The sequence below is a fragment of the Ictidomys tridecemlineatus genome, chromosome 14 (genome assembly GCF_052094955.1).
Source record: "Ictidomys tridecemlineatus isolate mIctTri1 chromosome 14, mIctTri1.hap1, whole genome shotgun sequence".
In the NCBI taxonomy this organism is placed as follows: Eukaryota; Metazoa; Chordata; class Mammalia; order Rodentia; family Sciuridae; genus Ictidomys; species Ictidomys tridecemlineatus.
The window spans coordinates 71,338,080-71,348,247 of record NC_135490.1 but is presented as its reverse complement, the minus strand read 5'-3'; positions in this window follow the sequence as shown (position 1 = coordinate 71,348,247).

Genomic DNA, 10,168 nt, shown 5'->3' with positions numbered 1-10,168 from the left:
TTATCAGGATTATACTGGCTTCATAGAATATATTTGGGACTGTTCTTCCCTTTCAATTTCATGGAATAAATTGAGAAATATTGGTGTTAGTTTTGTTTCAAAAGTCTGGTAGGACTCAACTGAGAATCCATCTAGCCCTGGGCTTTTCTTTGTTGAATGGCTTTTAATTGTCATTTCAATTTCATTACTTGATATTAGTCTGTTTAGGTTTTATATATCTTCCTGGTTAAATATGAGTAGATCATGTGTCTAGAAATTTGTCAATATCTTCTAGATTTTTCAGATAGTTGGAATATAAATTTCCAAAATAGTTTGAAATGATTCCCTAGATTCCAGATGTGTCTGCAGTAATATCTCCTTTTTCATTTCTAATTTTATTTATTTGGGTCTTTTCTCTCTTTCTTTTGATTAGTTTGACTAAGGGTTTGTCAATCTTATTTATCTTTTTGAAGAACCAATTCTTTGTTATATTGATCCTTTATATTTTTTTATTAATTTCATTCATTTTGGCTATTATCTTAATTATTTCCCATCTTCTACTGGTTTGGGAATTAGTTTGTTTTTTCTTTTCTAGATTCTTGTAGTGGAGCATAAGCTTATTTATTTGCAAATTCTCTCTTCTTTTAATGTAGGCACATGATGCTATAAATTTTTCTCTTAAAACTGCTTTCATACTGTTCCAGAGATTTTGGTATGTTGTATCTCTGTTATCATTTGTTGCTAAGTATTTCTTAATTTCTTCTCTTATGTATTATTTAATCCATTATTAAAAGAGTATTGTTATTATTATTTAAAATCGTATTATTCAATTTCTATTTGTTTATGTGGTTTTTATTATTTTTCTTTTGGTGATTAGTTCTATTTCATTGTGGTCCAAAAAGATGCACAGGATTATATCAACTCTTTTGAATTTGCTAAGACATACTTTGTGACCAACAATATGATCTGTTTTGGGAAAAGTTCTATGAATTGCTAAGAAGAGGGTAAATTCAACTATTTTGGGGTGAAATATTATGTAAATATCTATTAGGTCCTTTTGGCTTATAGCATTACTTAGGTTGGAGATATATTTATGACTTTTAAGTTTTGATGGCCTGTCAATTGATGATAAAGTGTGTTGGAATCACCCAGTATCATTATATTGTGGTCTAATATAAATTTAATGTCAAGGAGTATTTTTTATGTAAAAAATACTCTGATATTTGGGGCCTTTATTTATTATTATATCTTCTTGTTGGATTATTCCCTTTACTAGGATGTAGTAGCCTTTTTTGTCTCTTCTGATTAATTTTGCTTGAAATCCACTTTGTCAGATACGAGAATAGCTATTCCTGCTTATTTTTGGAATCCAGTCTTGTGGAATATTTTTTTCATCCTTTAACTTCAGTCTGTGATTGTCTTTGCCTATGAAATTAGTCTCAATAAACAACATACAGTTGGACCTTGTTTTTTGATCCATTCTGCTAATCTATGTCTTTTAATTGGGGGAGTTGAGACCATTTCCATTTGGAGTTAGTATGAATATGTGTTTGTCATATCCTGCCATTTTTACGTTTTGCTATATTTAATTCTGTCTTGATTCCCATTTAGTAAATTATTCTTGTATTGATTTTCTTCTATTTGCATTGGGATTTGTTTTTGGGTTCTTCTGTGTGAAATTTATCTTTGAATATCCTTTTAATACTGGCTTGGTGTTTATAATTTTTTTTTGTCTATCCTTGTCATGGAAATTTTTTATTTCTTTGAAAGATAGTTTTGCCGGGTATAGCAGTCTTGGTTGGCAATTGATTTTTTTCTACAAGCTTGGAGTATCATTCCAAACTCCTTATATGCTGACCCAGAAATCAGAAGTTTCAAACATTGTGTATTTTTTTTTTTTTACTTTTCTGCAGTTTCTAATTGTTTCCAGCAAAATGACTAGTTCATATGAATTACTACCCCATTACTAGAAATCAGTTGTGTTCAGCATTATTTATCAATAATGACAGAATTTCAGAATTTGTTAATGTTCCATTAGTTATTTTAGCCAATATCTTATTGTACATGCTGGTTGGCTTTATTTTTATTATTATAAATATCAATTAATATCTTAGCATGTAATGGTTGATTTTAAAAATCACATTCCAGGATAAATTTCCTGAAGAATTGCTACTGGGCTGAAGAACAGAAATATTTCAAGAGTTTTGATATGTTGTAAAGTATTCTCCCAAATGCTTGTACCCACTTACATTCCCAAAAGCAGTAAATGAAAATGCTCACTTTCTCACACTTTGGCTAATAGTGGATAGGTGATATTATTTTTATGTTTTCTAATTTAAGATTGTATCATGTATGCATTATTTGATTACTATTGAAGATGAATATTTTTTCACTGAGGTTTTTCTTTTTTTTTTAAGATCATTTGTTGAAATGCATTTTTTTGTTATTTCTTCATTAAGTCATCCAATTGGAATTCTTGTTTTAACAGTTTGGACCATTCAAGTCAAATTAGTTGGTTTTTGTCTGAATACTTCTCATTTAGGACAAGGAAATAGGGCATATGATGACATAAATTTGACACACACCTTCTGTGGGCAGTTTAGTCTATTGTTAATGAACTGATCTCTGCAGGATCTAACACAATTTGCCTTTGAAACTTATTCTCCATAAAGAATAGAAAGAAAAAACATAAAATGTTGACTAGGTGGAGACAACTCTCATAAGCCAAATTATCAATAGAGTAAGTAAGATTAACACTTCAGGCTTATTGCTCAAGAAGAATTGAGGATATTCACTTTTAATCATTTTTAGTTCAGTGGCTTGAGGCCCATCACTTACCCTTTCAAATGTAGAGAACAAAACATTTACATATTTTAATGAGTTCAGAATTTTAAAATTTCAGGGCAGTTAACTTTATAATATGTGGTGGAAAACCTACCTGTGGGGTAAGCATAGTTTGGGGGACAGTTCTGGTGACTTGAGAATTTTTATTCTTGACATTTAGTTTCTTTTTTTTCTACAATAAACCAGTTCACCTGGCTCAGTCAGTCTTAGATATCAACATTGGTAACTGACATAGAGGAAGGTCTTATCCTGTAAGACGGATTTCAAAGACGCTTCTTCTGGAAAATGCACTGAAGGTTGCTGCCTTATTCCAATGACTATAAATGAGGAAGGACTCCCCCCATTCAAGTATGTATCATCTTGAGAAGCAAGTAAACCAGAAGAAGTCAGGCATGAAAGGTTTCACGGTCAGGAAAAACTTAAGAACAAAACATGTGAGGGACTCTGTCATGAGCAGGTCTCCAGAGAAATCCTCCATTTGGATGGAACTTCCCAGCTTGGTACAAATACATATCAAAGGGGTTGTGATTAATAGAGGAAGCCTTTGTACGCTCACCTCTTCTTCAGCTCAGTCCTGACTCAGCCAAATCCCCAAATGATTCACCCCAAATCTTTCAGTAGAAATTCTTTGGCCAGGCTTCCCAAACCTTTTCATGGAAGTTCCTTGGTTGGGGAGAAGCCGAGGACTTACTCTGAGTCTCCAAGTCCCTCCCACCCCAGGTGGCTGAGCATTCAAGATCAGTTCCCATCTCAGGTTAATAAAGGCAATCTCAGACCCTGAGGAGGTCAAAGGCAAGCCTGCTGAGGTGGAGTGAATTAACTGCATTCTAAGGTGAATATAAATCATTTTGGCATCATGATTCATTTGACATTTTCAGGCTGAGTCAATTTTCTTTGTCTTTATCCTGAAGCTGCTTTGATAGAGAGTGAGGCTGCACTTAAGGTGGTAAAGAATGTGCTGGGGACTCAGACTTGGCAAATTACAAGTGAAGATGCAGATGGGATATAAACTTCCTGGAGTAGTTTATAATATACTGGATGATTAGAACAAAGACAAATGATAGCAACAAAAATACAGAAATATTCAATGGAAAGTTCCAGAAATAAACAATTCATAAGTTTTAAGCTACATACTATTCTGAGTAGTGTGATGAAATCTCACATTCAACAACAATACTAGCTACCATTTATCACATACTTATTATGAAGGTGTCACTATATTTATGTTGTTTTCCTTCATTATGGAAGATTACTTGCCACAGATTAAACTGTAGGTTTTATTTCTCCAGTGAAAGAAGTACCAGATGGGTGTGTTGGAGCATGCCTGTGAGTCCAGCCACTCAGGAGACTGAGGTAAGAGGATCACAAGTTCAAGGCCAGTCTCAGCAACTGAGTGACACTGGTCTCAAAAGAAAAAAAAATATTAAAAAACCAACAAAAAAACTCAACTGGGGATGTAACACAGTGGTAAAGTGCCCCTGGGTGCACTATTCAGTACCACCAAAAAACCAAAGAAAAGCAACAACAAAAAATGTCCCAAATGCCAGAGTCACTATTGTCACGCTTCAAAGTCTCTTAAGATTTAGGACTTCTCTCCTTGGGCCTAGGAGAGAAATCAGAGAAAGGAGTTAGTAAGGGGTATAAGTGTATATGTTGTCAGTGTGTGAAACATCCTCACCGCTTGGGATCAGCAGTCTGTGATCCTGAGCAAGGCTGTCTGATAGAGATAGAATGTGAGCCAGAAATACAAGCCAAGTGTGTATTTTAAAAATTTTTAGTAATCACATTAAACAAAAAAAAGAAAACTCACTTTCAAAATATATTTTATAATATAATGTAATATATCAAAATATTATTATTTGCACATGTAATCAATACCAAAATTATTTATGAAATATTTCACATTCTTTTTGTTTCAGCTAAGTTTTCTAAATGCATTGTTTGTTTTGCACTTGCAGCTCAGCCGGATTTGGATTAGGTTGTTTTGAATACTTAGTAGCTTCATGTGGCTAGTGCCTACCAAATTGGATAGCATAGATTGACAGGGGAATCTAACATATTAATTTGCATGTCTAAGTATATTCATTTGATGTTCATTCCACAAATGTTTATTAAATGACTACTACACCAAACTGTAGTAGCCCCCTTATCCACCAAGGGTATATTTTAAGACTCTCAGTGAATGTGTGAAACTGTGGTTAGTACGACCCTACACACAAGCACAGTGATTGCTGCAGCAGTCTGTCTGATAACCTAGATGGCCACTAAGTGGGTAACAGGGGGATAGTGTATATTGCAGCTCTGCAGCTACTCTGGATGAAGGAATTATTTGCATCCGAGGTCTGTAAAAGCCGAATGTGAGATTTCATCACATTACTCAGAATAGTATGTAGCTTAAAACTTATGAATTGTTTATTTCTGGAACTTTCCATTGAATATTTTCAGACTGCAATTGAGTGGGGTTAACTGAAATCACAGAAAATTAAACTGCAGAAAAGGGATCACTAATTGTATTATTCTGGGTGTTTAGATGCACTGGTTATATTTTACAGGAAAGTGGGGGACAAACATAAATAAATGTCAAAAAGTGATAATAATACAAGGAAAATAAAGCAATGTAAAGTGAGTGGAGGGGCTGTAGTTCAAATTGGTCACATAGGCATCTGTGAAGAGGTGACATTTGGGGTCCTTATACATAAAGAGAACCAAATACTGATGATTTTACTTTAGAATTAATCAGGACAGGCTTCAAAGTCTCACAAGATTTAGGGTTTTTTAAATAGCAGGAGGAAGGCAGCAATCTGAGGGCTCACTGGCCCTGGATGTTTGAGAGGCAAGAGCCAGAGAGGTGGGATAAGGTACCATGCAGCCTGGCACTGAGCCTCCTGCTTATTAGAAGTGGCACTTGATTCGAGGGCCACCTGGGAACCCTGAGAAGAAATAGGATGGAAATGAAGATGGAGGGAATGATCCTGGTTCGTGTGTTTTAGGAAGAGCATCCTACTTTGTCCTTTCAGATCTGTATGAAGTTGTCGAAAAGCAAATAGAGAGTGGGTATTCTTGACATCATTACATAATGGCTGGTGTTTGCTCAAGTAAAGGTCTGGAAGGACTCTGTCCTTTTTCTATTTGTGGTGAAATACACTCTTTGGCTCTCTCCATGTTTGCTTAGTGGAACAGTTTGATTATGTTAAATACGCAGGCTGGGCTCGTGGGTAGAGTGCTCGCCTAGCATACGCTCAAGGCCCTGGGCTCCATTCCGCCCAACATGGAAAACATGAACCAAAAAAAGTCCACGAAGATTGTTTGTTTTCCTTGGATACCTTTCAACAGTTGCTCAGCCTGCCATGTCGGAGGGTCTCTCTCAGAAAGAACAAATATTCATCATTTGCTGTAGTTGGGGGAGGGGGCAGGACAAATGGAATGGAAGCCTAGGGCCTTGGATGCTTTAGCTGTCCCCTCTGAGGCTGATACCAAGGTCATACCAAGGGAGGGTGTGACTTATCATTAAAAGCAACAAAGTTGAGTTTTAAGATCCTCTGCTAGTTTTCCTTTAATATTTATGTTTTAGTTGTAGCTGGACACAATACCTTTATTTTATTTATGTATTTTGATATGGTGCCGAAGATCGAACCCAGGGCCCCGCATGTGCTAGGTCAGAGCTCTACCGCTGAGCCACGACCCCAGCCCTCGTGTTAGTCTTCTAAGGCTGCTGAAGTGAGTTACCACAAACCTGGTGGCTTACACAGCAGAAGTGTATTGTCTCATAGTCTGGAACTGGGATGTCAGCTGCCTCTCAAGGTTTCCTGAGCAGTCTTGTGTACTCCTTGTCTCTTCTGGCTTCTGTGGCTCCAAGTGTTCCTCGACTTGTGGTTACATCACTCCAGTCTTCTGCCTCCTTCTTCATGTGGCCTTCTCTTTTGTCTGCGTACTCTCCTTCTGCCTGGGTAAGGAAACTGTTGTTGGATTTAGGAACTCGGGAGATGATCCAAGATGATCTCACCTTGAGTTCCCTTAATTATATCTGAAAAGTCCCTTTTCCCCCAAAATGGCACAGGTTCCAGGATGTGGATATATATGTCTTTTAGGAACTATCATCCAAGGTACTACAGTACTCTTTTGCTACTATCATCATGACATTTAAATTCTCCATCTCACCTTCTCACTGGTTTTAAGGGATATGTAATTACTGACTTGCTGATCTTACAGGTTTGTGGAGAGCCACACCACACCTGGGTGGATGATGAAGCACTGTGAGGGCAGGGTAGGGTAGGGTTAGTTAAGAAATGGCTGAGTTCTTTGGGTGGATGGGGAAGGCATCAGGGAGAGTGTGGCATGAGCTCAGCCTTATGGAGGAATAGAAAGCTCCAGATTAACAGCTGGGTGGGGGGCTGTGAGTTGGGTGCCAGTGGTCCCCGCACAGACATAGGCACTTTTGTGTTCTCTCCTGGCTCCTCGGCTAGGAGCACCAGCACTGTCCACTTTGAAGGAAATGGACCATCAAGAATAATTGGCAAGAAGTAAGATGAGAACAGTAAAATAAGGTAGAAAGCATGGCCAAGGTCGTTGAATGTAAAATGGGAGACCTCTGATCTTACAATCCTTTCCTTTTTCTTCCTCTTCCTCTTCCCCTTCCCCTTCCCCTGGCTTTACCTTCCCTCCCTCTTTCTTTCTTAATCCACAAAAGGAGAAAGGAGAGCCAGGACTGTGACAGGACAGTGTCCTGGGAAGGAAAAGCAGGCCAGAGAGAGGTTGTCTTTGATAGTGCTCTCTGCCGCTGGGTATGTCCCATGGGATTTCATCCGTGATAATGTCCAAGAGGAACCCAAATCAGAAGACACAGATGGAATCCATTTGGATACCAAGAAAGAGGGAAAAAACATGTTGATTGATTGTTTTCTCCAGGTGATTTTTTTTTAAATAGACGAGGAAATTTTGACTCAGAGAAATCTCAAGACTTGCCTGAGGATCACATGGTAAAATTGGCTTGCTCCAGGACTCCCAGCTCTAGTGTGTTCAGCCTCAAAGTTTCTGCTCTACCCATTCTCACTGGCTGCAGTTGAGGACTCAAAGGAAGCAGCCTCCAACCGTTAACTTACATACAGCACTTCTTGACCTCTCAACTTTTGTTTTCTCTTATATTTACAAAGTATAGACATTGAACTTCAGTGTTTAATAAAATCCTGTTATTTCATTACAGTTCTTCATTTCATGGCAAGAGGGCAATTGGTGGACAGTGTCTGTTGCTAGGTGAGGAAATCTTCAGTGAGATGCTTTTGGGTGCACTCACCTAGATGGAAGTGTGTCTTGCAGATTCAATCCCATTATGTACTTGCAAATGGTCCTAGGTAACAAGTGGTCCTAGGGTAACACTGGAGGCCTCCTTAATCTTTTCAAGATCATATCATGGGGGGCAGGGTCAAAAACATAAAATGCCATTCCGTGTCAGGGATCAATTGTAGCACTGTGGAAACACAGCTGCCCAATATAGATGTCAAGAATGATTCTGTTCAAAACCAACTTTTCCACTCCAGTGACATGTCTCAGGATGGGAATCATCTACCTGAGGGAAGAACAAAAATGTATTTTTCCTTCAGGCCCAGGAATTTCAGTTGGCTGAGTCACACAGATAGTCTGTCAAAGGGCAGGTCCCTAAGAGCTTTCACATTTTAATCTTTTCATTGGAGTTTGGAAGGCTTAGAAAGAAATGTTTTATTCCTTTTGGAACATTGGTAGGGGTGAGTTCCCAGTTCCCTCCCCGGTATTCTTTAAGCTTATATCAGAGAAAATGGAGGAATTCTGCAATTAAGGACAAGGAATGCACCTGAATTTGGAAGTGATAGGATTAGCTATGTAGACGTCATGATTTCAGCATGTTGAAACATTTGAAACGAGAACATTATAATCCAAGGATGACATCATATATCACATATATGTGTTATGGATTATATATAGAATATATATGCTATATTTATTATATATTCCTGTCAGGTTCTGGACCAGCCATCTACCTACACTCAACTGGATAAGAAATAACAATAATGGTAGCATCATTATGAATCATATTACATGTCTATGTGCCAGGCTGAGTAGCCTTCATCGGAGTCGCCCTATCTTTTCCTGAAAGGTAGTAAGGGACCCAAAGGGGTGGTGACTGGAGACAGAATGCTGAGCTCACACCCCAGCTTGAAAGAAGGGGGAAAATAAGAGGACGTAGGGTTTTGTGGGCTAAATAGGTTCCCATGTGTGGATCCCCTACACAGTGTCTGGAACATTTTAAGTCCCCAACAAGTGATAGTGCTTATTATCCTTTGTTTGTGGGGTGGTGGAGAGTGGTTAGGCACTCACCTTTCTGAGGGTGAGAACGGGCAGGGGCTTCCTCACAAGGCTCTGTCTCCTTTTCCACAGTTTTACCTGGCTGCAGGCAAGTTTATTTTGAGGATGTGACCAGAGAAAAAGAAGCCCTGGGAAAGTGAATTGGTTAGTGACCTTGAGGAGAAAGACATTTATTCTGGTTACTAAATACGACCCAATTCTCAGCTAATCTTTTCCAGACTCTCAGGTGTCTCTGGCCAGCCCAGCCCTAGCAGTTGAACAGCAGGTGTTGAGCTGCTGGTCATCTGAGCTGCCCACCTGGGCTGCCCACCTGAGCTCAGGTCCTTCTGTGGCTTGCAGAAGCTACATGATCTTGACTAATTCACTGATTCTCTGCGTCTCTTCAGTAACTCTAAGGTGTCTTAACTGGATCGTCAGTAAGGTCCCTTGTAGCTCTAAAATACCATCATTCTGAGAAAAATATTTGCATTAACTTTGGGGCTCTGTAGCAATCACCAGTCTTTTGCTTTCTGCTGGTTCTCTGTCAAGCTCAGTGAGGACCTCGTTTCTGGGGTTACTAACTGATTGGTTGAGAAAGCTAAAGCTTGGGGCTAGTCAGTTTGTGTAGTGGGAGCACAGTTTGGATGAGTCCAGAGCAGAGGGTTTTCTCTTAGTGGATGCTGTTATTGGCCAAAGAAGAACTGCAGCCTTAAAACTTTTAAAACTGCAGAGAAAGTATTACACACAGATTAGGGCTAGCGAGTGGTTGATTAGAAATGAACCTAGTCAAATTGATTCATTGAATAATTTCAGGCTGTGAGTAGTCAGGCCATTTCATATGTTAAGCACAAATTGATTCACACTTATGACTATTGAGAATTTTAGAGGCTGAAAAGCTATAATATTTTATATCTGTATGTGAATACAATTATACCCCAAATGAGTATGGTCTTATCCAGAATTCTGGATTGTATTTTGTACAAGGTATCAGAACAGGTGTAGCAAAAGTTTGTGTAGCAGTGACAGTTAC